At 37.0% G+C, this 16,462-nt stretch overlaps 1 protein-coding gene and 1 pseudogene across 1 annotated transcript in view; one reads left to right on the top strand and one right to left on the bottom strand.

The window, feature by feature from the left end:
* ADAM10 (ADAM metallopeptidase domain 10) overlaps positions 1-16,462 on the top strand; it is a 133,810-nt gene that overhangs the window by 37,695 nt on the left and 79,653 nt on the right. The window lies entirely within an intron of this gene.
* Positions 9,597-15,895, bottom strand: LOC122894023 (annotated as a pseudogene).

The raw sequence follows: 16,462 nt of genomic DNA on the forward strand, positions 1-16,462 counted from the left end.
AAAAAAAAAAAGCTAAGTTGAGAACTGATGATTGCTCTGAGTTTTACTTCTTCAATAGGATTTCAATCTGAAACACCTTTTTTATTTTACATGTTTTTAAGCACTAAACTAGGCTTTATGTGGAAGAGATGGAATGAGTGTAAACAAAAACAAAAAACAAAAAAAAACAAAAAAATCCCCCAAAAGCTGAGCTTCCTTCTGCCCATTTTGAAAAGGGAATGGAAGTAAGAGTATAAAAGTACTTTTTCTGGCTTGCCAGGCGACTGTTAATCTCAGGGTTGTAAGTTCAAGCCCCCAAGTTGGGCATGCAGCCTACTTAAAATAAAATAAAATAAATTTTAAAAATGCTAAAAACGTGTTCATAAAAAACAGGCTTTTGATGTCAGAGTTTCTAGAGTTGATGATTTAGACAGTAAGTGTCAGAAATTGCATGTATTTTAGTAGTAGAAAAACCCATCAATCACTTTCCTCAATTGTAAATTATATTTCATACTAAAATATTGCACGTGCAACTGGGTCTTTTATGAGGTAAGTTCTCCAGCTTAGATTTGATTTACTTTGGGTTCATAGCCATCCTTGTTTTTTTTTTTTTCTATTCTTCAATTGATTAAGCCCCACATAAGTTGTGCTGTTTCTTAAAAGTGAAACAAGGATTTTCTATAATTAAAAGTTATTTAAATGTTTATTCTATTTTGTTATACTTGAAAATCCTTTATATAACTATTGCATGGATATGTTAAGTTTCTTGGTTTTATTCTTGTTAGGTTGTTTTATTAAGCATCAGTGAAGTCTCATATAGTTGTATGCTACTTTAAAACTGGTAACTGTTCAAAAATTTTTTGGTAATGACATATATAGTTTCTTTTTGAAAAGCTTCTGAATACTCAGATTCCTCAGTTGGTTGTATCATAACCTCTTTTCTAACTTCTTACAAGTCTTTGGTTCTTTGGGTTAACAATTTTTTGAGGGGAGGATTGACAAATATTTTGAAAGATTATTTATTTATTTATTTGACAGAGATCACAGGTAGAGAGGCAGGCAGAGAGAGAGGAGGAAGCAGACTCCCTGCTGAGCAGAGAGTGAGAGCCCCATACAGGGCTCCATCCCAGGACTCTGGGATCATGACCTTAGCTGAAGGCAGAGGCTTTAACCCACTGAGCCACCCAGGCGCCCCTTTTTAATACTTGTACATAGGGATAAAATCAAACTGTTCATTTGTGTATGAGTCTCTGAAATCTTTTAACCACTTTGAACTAGTTCTAAAACAGTCTGTGCAGGGAGAATAAGGCTGAATTAAATCAAATGTAAACCAAAAGTGTAACATCTAGATAGAGTCTTATGTTGGTATGGGACATAGAGTTGTGTAATATAGCAGTATGTTTTTTTTTTTAACCACAAACCACGGATTGATTTGAATGGAATTTTGATCTCTGGATTGAACAAATGCATTGTGCATTTCTTTTTTTTTTTTTTTTTAAAGATTTTATTTATTTATTTGAGAGACAGAGATCACAAGTAGGCAGAGAGGCAGGCAGAGAGAGAGGGGGGAAGCAGGCTCCCTGCTGAGCAAAGAGCCCAATGCGGGGCTCGATCCCAGGACCCTGAGATCATGACCTGAGCTAAAGGCAGAGGCTTAACCCACTGACCCACCCAGGTGCCCTTGTGCATTTCTTTTTAAGTTTATTTGAGCTACAAGAGATGTTTCTCCAGTTTTAATATGCTGTAATATACTAAGTCCACTTTCATGTTTTAAGCACCTAATGTATTCCAGTACTTTAGTAGTCACTAGTAATAGAGTAACTGAACAGACAGGTCTTTGCTGGTGAGGAGTTTATGGATTCATGAGAAAGGCAGATGTTGGATTAGGAATAACAGCTGTGATAAATATTAAGAAAGGAATGTTAAGAAGATTGCTATAGGAGCATTGGGGGATGCCGTCTTGTTTGGAGGTCAGGGAAGGCTACTCTTAGGAGATGGCATTTAAACTGATCCTGGAAAGATGACAGAAGAGGAGTTGGTTAACCAAAGAAGGGAATGAAATGTGTTCTTGACTGAGTAAACAGCATGTGCAGGGATACTGAGATGAGAAGTGGCATATTTATGGAATTGAAGGAATTTCGTTATATGAGGGGGTGTAAAATGTTAGGGAGAATGGTTCCAAATAAGACTGTAGTTGTAAATAAGAGCCACATCTCTGAGCGTTTATGTAAGTCATGGTAATAATCACTTAATAATTTAGTCTTGGAAGGTTTTTAATGATAAGTAACTGTGTAAAGTTTAAAAAGTTCAGTCTGGCTGCAATTGAAGAGTAATTTGGAAGGAAGTTAAACTAAATGCATTGAGGCTGTTGAGGAGGTCATTGCACTAGTAGTCCTCATGGGAGGTGGTAGCCTGCATTAAGCTGGTGTTAGAGGTGATGAAGGAGAGTGGATAAATTTAAGACATTTTAAAGGTAGAATTTATTGAGCTTGGTTGATACATAGGTATAAAAGGAGTTATAAGAGGACTGCTTTCTGGTTTGAGCAACTGAGTGGCTACTGGGTCCACTTAGATAAGGAATATTGGAACAGGTTTAAATTTGAGGAGAAATGGTAAGTTCAGTTTTGGACATGTTTTGTGGAATTCATGAGGAGGGCCTAGGAGAGAACTAAATGCCAACAATTTAACTTTAGGTGGTGACTGGGGGGGAAGCAAAGCCTGATGAGTGGTAAGAAAAGTAGAAAACCTGAAAGTGTGGTATCCCAGAAGCCAAGGGAAACAATATTTCAAGGAGGGAAATGGTCAGTTGGTGCTTCTTGCTTTTGTTATGGTGAACATTAGCAATATTCCTAATCTATATTATTTACCGTTTTTTGAATTTCTCTAGTTTTGATGATTTTGCTGGATCTAAATACACAGGGTAGTCCAGATTTGGATACATCATGGTCACATATAAATAGCTATGGTAGCAAAATAGCTTTTTTTGTGTGTGTGAATTTCTAATGATTCATGAAAATAGCCAATGTATTTTTAGGCATTTTGGTTTTAAGAGCATATTGGCCAATATCTTTGACAACCATCTGTACTAATTCTGTGGTGATCGATTATAAGGACTCCAGTTGTCTTTTGAGTATAGTATGGCTAATTTTTACTTAAATGTGTGAAGCAGGAACACATCAGTTAATTTTAATTAATAATTTGTATGCATCTTTGAAATCTTAAATTATAATCACTTTGTATTAGGTTCACAAACTCCTTTCTGGGAGAACAATGCTGAATGAACAGATCATGTATGAACACATAGCATATCAAGAATCTTAGAAATGGTAGTAGGGGACAAATAGTTGTGTTATAAACAGTATTCATTGTTTTTTGTTTTTGGTTCATAGTAAAACTGTTCAGACCATATACGTGACACCCAAAATCATCTTACATTTCAGTTTTACAAATAGCTTCCTCCCACTTGTCAAACTCAGTGAGCCTTTCACATTCTAAATCTTGAGAGACTTTAGAGGTCACTTTGTCCAGTGTAATATTGGATGATATTTTTGAGACATGGTCATTCAGCTTCACTTCTTTGTGTTTCAAGTCCCCAAATAGGAAATGTTACTTGTGCTTCCCATGAACATTTAAGAATCTGCTATATTGAAACCTTTGCTATCATATGCTTTTTTTCCCCTACTAACTATAAAGTGAGAAGGTGAAGGTGGTATCTTGTATTTATTTATTTATTTAGTTTTAAGATTTGTTTATTTATTAGAGCAGGAGTTCAGCAGGGAGGGGCAGAAGGAGATTGAGAGACTCTCAGGCAGACTCCCTGCTGAGCACAGAGCCCAGCCCCAAAACCCTGAGATCATGACCTGAGCTGAAATGAAGAGTCAGAGGCTCAAGTGACTAAGCCACTGAGGCACTCTAATGGTGGTATCTTCTTCCTAAGTTCTTGTCACTTGATCATTAATCAGTTAATCATAGTTTATTAGTATAAATTGTAAAGTAGAAGTTCTTACCATTTTGTTCTTTTTCTTTTGGAAGTTGGGATAATCAGGGAGGCAAATCAGAAAACTATCAAATGTTTGGCAGTAGCAGAGCAGCAGTACATCCCTTTCATCTGAAACTTTATCTTAAGTGGGAGGGAGATTTAGGATAAGAACTGAGTATAGTACTCATCCATAGGGAAGGAAACGTGAGCTGCTTGAATAGCCACAGTTGGATGGGGTAGAGCCTGGGAGTAGAGCTTGGAAGAGATGTCTGGATCCTTAGGCCTGTTTGGGTCTGGATAGTTAAAAGGGGCACTGGAAAATGTGGATAGGAGTAGAATAATTGAGGAGCACGGGGAAGAGATAATGATAGGTTTTATCTTTAAAAAAGAGAGATCTGAGGTGGGCCTGGGTTGGACAGTTGGTGAAGCCTCCATCTCCTGATTTTGGCCCAGGTTGTGATCTTGGGGTTGTGAGATTGAGCCTTGCATCAAGCTCTGTGCTAAGCAAGGAGTCTGCTTGGGATTCTGTCTCCCTTTCCCTCTGCTCCTCCTACTTGTGGGCATGGTCTCCCTCTCTCTAAAATAAATAAATAAATCTTAAAAAGAGAGAGAGAGCTCTGAAATATTGAAGTTGAATGCAGAGGGGCAAATTTCCTTCCTGCTTCCCCCGAAACGGGAATAGGGAATATTGTAGTTTGAAGGGATACGATAATAGAGATGTTTCAGAGTGTTTTCCACATGAAGAATAACCTGCTAGCTGCTCAGACAAGTCTTCACTAATTCAGCAGAAGTTTTGGAATCCCTTCTCTATGCTAGATATTATTCTATCTTATCTTCTGCTCTCCCGTGGTTTTTTTTTTTTTTTCCCCAGATTTTATTTATTTATTTGACAGAGATCACAAGTAGGCAGAGAGAGAGGAAGGGAAGCAGGCTCCCTGCTGAGCAGAGAGCCCATGCAGGACTGGATCCCAGGACCCTGGGATCATGACCTGAGCCGAAGGCAGGGGCGTTAACCCATTGAGCCACCCAGGCACCCCACCTCCCCTGTTTTTTAATTTGTTATTTATTTATTGATTTTGAGGTAAGATTGGTGTATATAGCATTATATAAGTTTTAGGTCTCCAACATTATGATTTCGTATTTGTATATACTAGAAGTAATTACCACCCCAAGTCTAGTTATCCTCCATTGCCATACACTTGATCCCTTTTACCCATTTTGTGTACCTCCCAACCCCCTCTCCTCTGGTAACCACCAGTCTGTTCTCTGTATCTATGAGTTTGTTTTTGCTTTGTTTGTTTTGTTTTATTTTTTAGATTCCATATGTAAGTGAAATCATATGGTATTTGTGTTTCTGTTTTTGACTTATTTCACTTAGCAAAGTACCATCAAGTTCCATCCATGTTGTTGCAGATGGCAAGATTTCCTTTTTATGGCCAAGTAGTATTCCATTGCATAGATATAGCATATCATCTTTATCTTCATCCATCAGTGAACACTTAGGTTTGTTTCCATATCTTGGCTACTGTAAATACTTAAGTGAACATGGGTCCATAGATCTTTCTGAATTAATATTTTTTGGTTCAGATTCAAACTCTGATTTTATTTGTATGATCTAGGTCATATCAACCTTACCTGATCTGTGAAATTAATAATATAGGTGATCCTTATGATTTTGTATGTTTGTTTTATTTTAAATATCTGGATAATTCTTAAATCCTATCATTGTTTTAGTGTTTTATAGAGGCATGTCTTGGAGTACTGCAGGTTTGTTCCAGACTACTGCAGTAAAGCAAATATTGCAATAAAGCAAGTCAAATGAATCTTTTGGTTTCCCAGCACATCTGAAAGTTAATGTTTATACTGTACTGTAGTCCATTCAATATGCAATAGGATTATATGTAAAAAAAAAAAGTGTATACCTTAATTAAAAAATACTTTGTTAAAAAATGCTAAATGCAGTGGCGCCTGGGTGGCTCAGTGGGTTAAAGCCTCTGCCTTCAGCTCAGGTCATGATCCCAGGGTCCTGGGATCGAGCCCCGCATCAGGCTCTCCACTTCTCGGGGAGCCTGCTTCCTCCTCTCTCTCTGCCTACTTGTGATCTCTGTCTGTCAAATAAATAAAATCTTTAAAAAAAAAAATGCTAAATGCATCATCTGATCTTTTAGCCGGTTGTAATCTCTGATCACAGATCACCATAACAAATCCAATAATAATGAGTAAGTTAGAACTATTGTGAGAATTGCCAAAATGTGACACTGAGATATGACGTGAACAAAAGCCGTTGGAAAAATAGTGCCAATAGACTTGGATGCAGGGCTGCTACAGACCTTCAGTTTGTAAAAAAAAACCACACTATCTGCAAAACATGATAAAATGAAGCACAATCAAATGAGGTATGCTTAGAGGCTCCTGACTGCCTTAGTCAGTTAGAGTATGCGACTCTTGATCTTGGGGTTTTAAGTTCAGGCCCCATGTTGAGTGTAGAGATTGCTTAAAAATAAAATCTTCAGAAACAAGAGGTATGCCTATATTCAGTAGTTTTGCTTGCCATTTGTTTAGTTAACATAACATAGTTGCATAAAGTCAGAGGTGTTTACAGAAACTTTTTTTTCCCCTCTCCAATAGATAAATCTTATTCTCACATAAGGTAAAATAGATGTAGTCTTGTGTTCTGCGATGATGCCATTATGGCGGACTCTTCCCCTTGGCTCTCCTAGTATGGGAAAGACTTAAACTAGTGATCTGTTTGTCTTCTTACACAGGGTAAAAGTTACTCATTTTAGCTCAGGTTTTAGTTTTACTTTTATCTTCATAGGGGATTCTGATCTATGTGCTTTTGCTTATTTAGGGTAATTGACCTCAAGGACAACAGTTAAGCCTGGAATTAGATCTTTCAAACTGTATAGCCCTAGAATTTCTGGGGTGATTGCCTCAGGTACTGCCCAGTATGGTGCCTGTGGGCTGACTGTGCCCTTTCCCCTTCTACCAGCCCATTCATTTTATCCTTTAAAAAAGTAGATTTACACACACACACACACACTTTTTAAAGATCATTTGAAAAAAGGACTTTTCTGTTTCAAAAAGTGTACTCATGGGAGTAAACTAGGTATTTGACTCATAGTAATGATATTAAATGTTGACAACTTGTCTTAAAAAATAATTTGGATGGAGACTCAGGGATCTTTATTAAGAATAAAGTGAATGTTAAGAGATAACATCTAGAGGCCTCAGGGATGTCCTGTTAAGTAGTACAGTTTTATTTCTAGGAGTCACTGAGCCAGGTCTCCCATAGACCTGTTCCATTTAGATATGATAGACCTCTGTTTATGATGACAGTTCTGGTCTTTGGGACTGCTGGATTATACTGATGTACTTTTAAGCAAGACTTTTGCTCTCAGGGTTCTTCCCTGTGTTACCAAGGTACTTCATTAGTTGAGGCTTTTTGTCCTAATATGGCTTCAGTTCAAGGGATATACCCTTTATCTATTGTTTTTTTCTGAGAATCAGAGCCATACTCTCCTTAGCCAAAATATCAGCTGTACGGACAAAGGCAACTTCTTTTTACTCTGTATTCTTAGTGTTCTAATATACAGAGGAGATACTTCTTCATATAAAGATGTAGAGGGTACATAAACTTCCAGAAATTTTTATAGAGTCCTATCCTAAACAAAATTGGTTTTGTTGTTCTGGTACCTCTACTGTTTCTTTAGATGTAGAGTGCTTTTCTAAAGCCTAGAAGGGAAAACCAGCTATTATTATCATATGGTACTAGATCCTCAAAACAGTGGAGTTAGAGAATTGGAATGTTTGATTTGTTTTTTCAAATTACTGTTATTTGTTAACTGATTTTGCCCTCCTATAATTTCACTGTGTTCTTTTTTTTTTTTTTTCCACTGTGTTCTTAACATCTTTACTATAATGCCACTGAGGAAAACAAGAAAGAATTACAGTAGAAATACTATAATCAATATGAGGGATAAAATACTGTTGATCAGTAGAATCAGTATAGTCGTTAAATCTAAAGGTAGAAAAGCATTCCAGGTGCAAGTAATGTTCTTTATACAGAGCATCTTTCTTCCCAAAGAAAATCTAAAGTTCTTCTTTGATGACAGTGTGCTATATAATGATAATAATAATAATAATAATAAGACTAAACTTACTGAAAGAAACATAGTAAAAGGAGACAGAGGTTAGCCTTAATCTTGAAAGTGGCTTAACTCTTTAAAAAGAAAATTTCTTATGGTAGTATTATACAATTTTCAGTGAGAATTAAACAAGGTTATATTTTTATTTCATTATCTTACTTGCATTTGTTCAGATTTTAAAAGATGACTTGTTTTCAGAGACTGATAATACTACATTAAGACTATTACAGCACTCAGTGTGTATTAGCTTGACTTTAAAAAAAATATTTTATTTATATATTTGACAGACAGAAATCACAAGCAGGCAGAGAGAGTAGGAAGCAGGCTCTCCACTTAGCAGAGAGCCCGATATGGGGCTCGATCCCAGGACCCTGAGATCGTGACCTGAACCGAAGGTAGAGGCTTATCCCATTGAGCCACCCAGGCGCCCCTAGCTTGACTTTTTAAATCACATGCTTGAGATGCATTTGTGGTATCGTAGAAAGAGTAAGATGCAGCAGCTGAATACTGAAGTTCAGTCCTAATTCTGGTCTTGTGACCTTGAGTCATACCCTTTGATAGAAATACTCATCATGGGGGCGCCTGGGTGGCTCAGTGGGTTAAAGCATCTGCTTTCGGCCCGGGTCATGATCTCAGGGTCTTGGGATCGAGCCCTGCATCGGGCTCTCTGCTCAGCGGGGAGCCTGCTTCCCTTCCTCTCTATCTGCCTGCCTCTCTGCCTACTTGTGATCTCTGCCTGTCAAATGAATAAATAAAATCTTAAAAAAAAAAAAAAAGAAATACTCATCATGACTCCTTTGCAGGTTACTCTGAGGATAAGATATAGTAACATAGGTAAAAATGCTGTGAAAATCGTAAACCTGTATACATTTGGGAAGATTTTTATAATCTCATTATCTTCGCAATATCACTGTCTCACTTGGTTCTCTTGGAACTTTTATCACCAAGAACGGTATCTCTGGCCACACAATTTTATCTTATTCTCCAAGTCTTTTGAATATAATAATTTACAAATATTTACTTGTTTATTTTTATTATGGCAAAATAATACATCACTTACTATTTTAACCATTTTTAAGTGAACAATTCAGTTGTACATTTCATAGTGTTGTGCAGCTACCACCACTATCCATTTTCAGAGTTTTTTCACCTTCTCAAACAGAAATTCTTTTTCCCCCCTACAAGCAGGTGAAACAATTTTACTTCACAGTTGTCTTTAAGACCACAAAACACTATGTTCTTCATACAAAAATATTAGTACAGATAACTATACTTTCTAGAAAATGATTATATAGATCCCCAAAGAAAAATGCACACCATTACATGATTTCAGACAAGTAACTTGGGAAAAACACATCTGGACTGATTCCTAAAACATACCATAAGACCACCCTGCATCTTTTGGTTCAAAGTATAGATTACTGTCATCAGTATGTGCTCCACATTCTTACATAGTTGGTAATACACATAAAGACTGGTTGGTTTGTGACTTAATGTTCCATTGGTTCATCAGCCTTTTCTTCAGGTTCATCAGCAGGTTGAACAGGCTGTACCTTTCTTTGTGGTCTTTCTTCAAGACCTTCTAGGAATGAAGATACATCAGCCTTCTCCTAAGTAGTAAACTCCAAGTCTTTACCAACAATTCCAGTGGAAACATTCTTTGTAGTTCTGTCCTGTTCTGCACGAAGTGTCTTTTGTAAGGCACACAGACCATGTTTAACCAGGTCATCAAACCTAGGCATATGTCTCTCCAAGTGAGTACAGGCTGATTGAGAATGGGCTACAGTGGAGGTGGCTCTACAGTCAAAAGTAGTTGGCAAATGGCAGGTTTGGAAAATATGAGGGCCCACAACATCATAACCAACACCATATGGTCTCTGGACATATCATTGTGTTTGTATCTGGGTCTTGCTTCCAATTAGAGATGCAGGACAAGACACAGGAGGAGGTCTTCAAACAGAAATACTTTACCCATTAAACAATAATTCCCTGGGGCACCTGAGTGGCTCAGTGGGTTAAGCCTCTGCCTTCGGCTCAGGTCATGATCCCAGGGTCCTGGGATTGAGCCCCACATTGGGCTCTCTGCTCAGCGGGGAACCTGCTTCCTCCTCTGTCTCTGCCTGCCTCTCTGCCTACTTGTGATCTCTGTCTGTCAAATAAATGAATAAATAAAATCTTAAAAAACAAACAAACAAACAATAATTCCCCTTTTCTGCCCTCTCAGCAGTCACTGATAACCTCTATTTTACCTTCTATCTCTATGAATTTACCTCTTGTAGGTCTCTCAGATGGGTGGAATCATGCCATAGTATGCCTTTTGTGTCTGACTTACTTAGCAAAGTGTTTTCAAGATTCATCCAGAGTTTCATTACTTTTTAAGGCTGAATAATCCATTGTATATGTACTCCACTCATATGTACATTTTTAAAAATCCATCTATCGATGGACAGTTGGGTTATTTCCATATTTTGCTATTGTGAATAATGCTATTATTAATATTGGTGTACAAGAATCTGTTTGAGTCCCTGATTTTAATTCCTTTGGGTATTTATACCTAGCAGTAGAATTACTGGGTCATATAATAATTCTGTGTTTGATATTTAATGAACCATCAAACTTTTTCCAGAATACAAAATACAATGATTTTTATAAGACAGTGGTCGCTGTAGTTTTTCTGATCTTTGAACCAAAAGTGTAAACAATTAAAAAACCAGATTATGTTTTCAGATTGTTTTTTATTCAGGGCTTGTTGAGAAACTGGGAAGGTAGGATGTGGTTAGCTAATTATTTTGTAATATGGTATCCAACAGGAATATTATGAAGAATTTATAATTCATAGAAATATTAAAATAGCATAAAGATATGTATTAAACAGATGGTAGTAGAATTAAAATTAAAGAATTGGAATTTAGTGACTTAATTAATGGAGTAAATTACATCTAGCTTCTAATTATTCTTTCGTAGTTTGTTTCATAGATTGTGATAGACTTTTAATCTTGTTTTTTTTTTCTTTTTAAATAATTTTTTATTTTTTATAAACATATAATATATTTTTATCCCCAGGGGTACAGGTCTGTGAATCGCCAGGTTTACACACTTCACAGCACTCACCAAAGCACATACCCTCCCCAGTGGCCATAACCCCACCCCCCTTTTCCCAACCCCCCTCCCCCCAGCAACCCTCAGTTTGTTTTGTGAGATTAAGAGTCACTTATGGTTTGTCTCCCTCCCAATCCCATCTTGTTTCATTTATTCTTCTCCTACCCCCTTAAGCCCCCATGTTGCATCACCACTTCCTCATATCAGGGAGATCATATGATAGTTGTCTTTCTCCGCTTGACTTATTTCGCTAAGCATGATACGCTCTAGTTCCATCCATGTCATCGCAAATGGCACGATTTCATTTCTTTTGATGACTGCATAGTATTCCATCGTGTATATATACCACATCTTCTTGATCATTCATCTCTTGATGGACATCTAGGTTCTTTCCATAGTTTGGCTATTGTGGACATTGCTGCTATAAACGTTCGGGTGTATGTGCCCCTTCGGATCACCATGTTTGTATCTTTAGGGTAAATACCCAGTAGTGCAATTGCTGGGTCATAGGGCAGTTCTATTTTCAACATTTTGAGGAACCTCCATGCTGTTTTCCAGAGTGGTTGCACCAGCTTGCATTCCCCAACAGTGTAGGAGGGTTCCCCTTTCTCCGCATCCTCGCCAGCATCTGTCATTTCCCAACTTGTTAATTTTAGCCATTCTGACTGGTGTAAGGTGATATCTCATTGTGGTTTTGATTTGTATTTCCCTGATGCCGAGTGATATGGAGCACTTTTTCATGTGTCTGTTGGCCATCTGGATGTCTTCTTTGCAGAAATGTCTGTTCATGTCCTCTGCCCATTTCTTGATTGGATTATTTGTTCTTTGGGTGTTGAGTTTGCTAAGTTCTTTAAAGATTTTGAACACTAGTCCTTTATCTGATATGTTGTTTGTAAATATCTTCTCTCATTCTGTCAGTTGTCTTTTGGTTTTGTTAACTGTTTCCTTTGCTGTGCAAAAGCTTTTGATCTTGATAAAATCCCAATAGTTCATTTTTGCCCTTGCTTCCCTTGCCTTTGGCGATGTTCCTAGGAAGATGTTGCTGCGGCTGAGGCCGAAGAGGTTGCTGCCTGTGTTCTCCTCAAGGATTTTGATGGATTCCTTTCTCACATTGAGGTCCTTCATCCATTTTGAGTCTGTTTTCGTGTGTGGTGTAAGGAAATGGTCCAATTTCATTTTTCTGCATGTGGCTGTCCAATTTTCCCAACACCATTTATTGAAGAGGCTGTTTTTTTCCATTGGACATTCTTTCCTGCTTTGTGGAAGATTAGTTGACCATAGAGTTGAGGGTCTATTACAAAGCTGTCATCAAGACAGCATGGTACTGGCACAAAAACAGACACATAGATCAATGGAACAGAATAGAAAGCCCAGTAATCTTGTTTGTTTTTACAGGCTCACTATTGTACCATTCCCTCTTCTGTTGATAAATGTTTTAGATGCAAATTAATGTTAATAAAAGCAATGCATTTGGTGGGGGTATTATCTCAGTTTGATTTTTTGTTTCATTATCTGTACTGCTACTTGATTGTGAATAGTAATTGAGAACTGATTTTATATATGGTGTAGTCCAATTTAAATCAGCATGGAGAATAACGTTTTGTACATGTGAGATGATTTTCTTACGCTGCCAGTATCAGGGTTAGAAGGGAACTACTTCAAGTGTTCTTAAATTTTATCTGTTAACTTCCTCTAGGGTTCCTATGTGCTTAAACATTTTAAGTGATGTAAAACTATTTTTTGAGGGGTAGGGAATGTAGCATAGATTGTTTTTATACTGAGCTTAACTTCTTTTTGAAGCTTATACCCCCCCTTTTTTGCATATAGAATATACTCTTGCTTATAATGGCTATAGGGTGTAATAATTTTGCTGAATAATACATATTGAATGATTAAATATACTAAGCCCTTGGACTTTTAGTGTTTTAGTCCCTTTAGCAAAGATGCTCTTTTTCAGGTAGTATTTGTACAGTGAGTTAAAAGTATATATAATGATAAGTTGATGATTTTTCAAAATATTGTGATCCTTCAAAAAATAATGTATTTAGGGGCACCTGGGTGGCTCAGTGGGTTAAAGCTGCTGCCTTCGGCTCGGGGCATGATCCCAGGGGCCTGGGATGGAGCCCCGTGTCGGGCTCTCTGCTCCGCGGAAAGCCTGCTTCCTTCCCTCTCTATCTCTGCCTGCCTCTCTGCCTACTTGTGATTCCTCTCTCTTAGTCAAATAAATAAAATCTTAAAAAAAAAATAATGTATTTATTTATACCTTCATATATGATCAAGAATTTCCTGTTAACAGAAGAAATTTTATGAAAAGTCAGGATGTGTAGTAAGAATTCAGGCAGGATTCCTGTTTGTTCAGGGTAGTCTGTTTTTAACCTTGCCTGCAGAGTTCCCGTTTAGAAGGTATGTTTGACTCTTGATTACTTGTGCCAGGAGATGGAAAACTTAAGGCTCTAAGGATCGTTTTCCTAACCTAGAATCTTTGTCTCAGCCCTGGGAAGCTTCTAGAGTTTTTTGGTGAGAGTTTTAGGCCAGTAGAAAATGAATACAACCTCAAAATAAAGGAGTACTAAGATTGACATGAAATTAAGGAAAATATAAAATAGAAAAAGTTGAAAAAGGGACACAGCTTTCTGAAGCTAATGAGTATACCCTGTTGACCCTTATTTACTTGAAAACTGAATTTTTTTCCCTTCAAGATAAACTTTATTGAAGTATAATTTATATATATATATTTAGTGTATGTGCTGCTGAAGCGAGCACAAAGTATAATTTACAGAAAATATACAGTTGGCCCTTGAACAATGTGGGATTTAGGGGCACCAACCTGTTGACACAACCAAAAAGCCTTGTACAACTTTTGACTCCCCCAAAACTCAGCTACTATCGATTATATAATCAATAAGACTGGAAGTCTTTGTGATATGGTATCCAACAGGAATGTTATACTGGAAGTCTTATTGATTATATAAATAGTTGATGAATACTACTTTGTATGTCTTATGTATTATATACTGTATTCTTAAAGTAAGCTAGAGAAAAATTATTATTACGAAAACAATACTGTATTATATTTATGGGGAAAAAAATCCGTGGGTAAGTGGACACATGCACTTCAGATCTGTATTGTTGAAAGGTCAGCTGTACTCATTTCATGTGTGTAGTGGGAGTTAGGTTTTGAGAAATGTATATATTTGTGTAACCACCATTCAAATCAAGATAATAGAACATGTCCCTCTGAGCAAAAATTCCTTCATCCCCTTTTGCTCTTAGTCTCTCTTCACCCCCGGACAGCCACCAATCTGCTTTCTGTCACTGTAGATAGGTTTTTGCCTATTCTAGAATTACGTATCTATGCAATTATACTATATATATTCTTTTGTATCTTCACAGAAGTGCATATTTTTAGTAGTTTGGCATTTTTTATTGCTGAGTAGTTTGCCATTGTGTGAATAAGCCACAGTCTTTTAAACTCTACTTGTTGATACTAACTGAAAAATTGATTTCCAGTTTTTATATATTTTGAATGAAATTGCTTTGGACATTTGTGTCCAGTTTGTTTTTGTGGAGTTATGTTTTATATTTTCACTTATCTTGGGCTAGAATTATTTATCATAGGGTTTTCATGTTTAACCTCAAAAAAACTGTCAGTTTTCCGGAGTGTGATTGTACCGTTTTATACTTCTACCAGCAATGTGTGGTGGTTCCAGTTACTCTACATCCTACTAACATTTGGGGGTTGCTAATTGAACACTTTGATTCAGATTCATTGGGGAGAAATTGTGCTATGTGCAGACTCGTTTAACAGTTATAGAAGAGACTTGAAATACATTTAAGGGTTTAGTAATGATAGCTAATTAATTGCCATTTGTTTTGCAGCTCCTCTGTGCCAGGTGCTGTGTTAATGACTTTACATGTATTATAAGCTATCATCCTTAAAAGGGCTTTTACAAGATAGAATTTATTATCTTTATTTAAGAGATCAGAATCCTGGGCTAGTTGATTTTAGGCATAAGAGTTGATTCATAGTTTGATTCAAACCCTAGATTCTTTATTTAATTTCACCTCAGTATTTTGTCTTTGTCTTTTATGGAGGACCATTGAAAATGAGTAAGATTTTGGCTAAGATCGTGGTCGTTTGATATTGGTCATCACAGGCTTCTCAAATTAAATTGAGGAAGGTCTAATGATAATTAGAAGAATTAGAAGCCCTAGGGAAAACACATAGAAGTTGAAACGAGTTGTGTGTTTATGTATATGTAAAAGAAAGAGCATGCATAGTTACTTTTCTGAGGAGAGTGATTAATATAGATGCCGCTTTTTTTGAATGAATCAAATATTTTATTAGTTCAGAAAGGCTCACCCACAAAATATGTATTTATCACTTCAATTTGTTGTCTGACTGCCACACAGTTTAGCATAATTAAAATTTTTTTTTTTCTGATCAAAATGACCTCAGTCAGGGCTAGATTCCAGTCAGCACGTCAACAGCTCAAACACTGAAGTGTCACAACTCTCCTCAAAGTGTCTCTCCCTCAAGACCGGGTACATAATTGCAGGAGCTCAGTACAAAACAAAAATGTGGAACCATTTGTAAAAAAAAAAATTAAGAATTCCCAGACGGTGGGAGCCGGGCATTAAACCCAGCCATGGCCCTTCCAGTCAGATACTCAGAATGCACCGCAGCCATGATGGCAGCCAGGCTTCTCCTGTCCCTTGTCCTGCCCTTCTGTCAGGAAGACTGATGTTTCCTCTCTCCTGCTCCTGTATAACAAAGTGAAAGTAGTTAGAACCTTCCCCAAGAGGTGGAGTCTTCCCGACCCCAGTCGTCTTATCTTCTTCTTCTTTTTTTAACAATTTTATTAATTTTTTAAATTAAAAAAAAAACATATAATGTATTTTTATCCCCAGGGGTACAGGTCTGTGAATCACCAGGTCCACACAACTCACAGCACTCACCACAGCACATACCCCTCCTCAATGTCCATAACCACACCACCCTTTCCCAGCTCCCCTCCCCCACTTTTTAATGTATTGTTTAAGTTGTGAAAAGTAGGGGAAAATGGCAAAGCTGCAGAATTACTAAAGAGGAAAGACAGGTAGTGGTAAATAATAGTAATTGGGTCAAGAAGCTTGTTTTTATATCCAAGCAACTTAGTTGCTGTTGAAATTAACTTGTTTTACAATGTGGGAATCAGACTTTTGGCATTTAATTTTTAATATGTCTTAGTTAATGTTTAATTATATATAATTTCAA

This window comes from Neovison vison, chromosome 13 (genome assembly GCF_020171115.1).
Source record: "Neovison vison isolate M4711 chromosome 13, ASM_NN_V1, whole genome shotgun sequence".
Lineage (NCBI taxonomy): Eukaryota > Metazoa > Chordata > Mammalia > Carnivora > Mustelidae > Neogale > Neogale vison.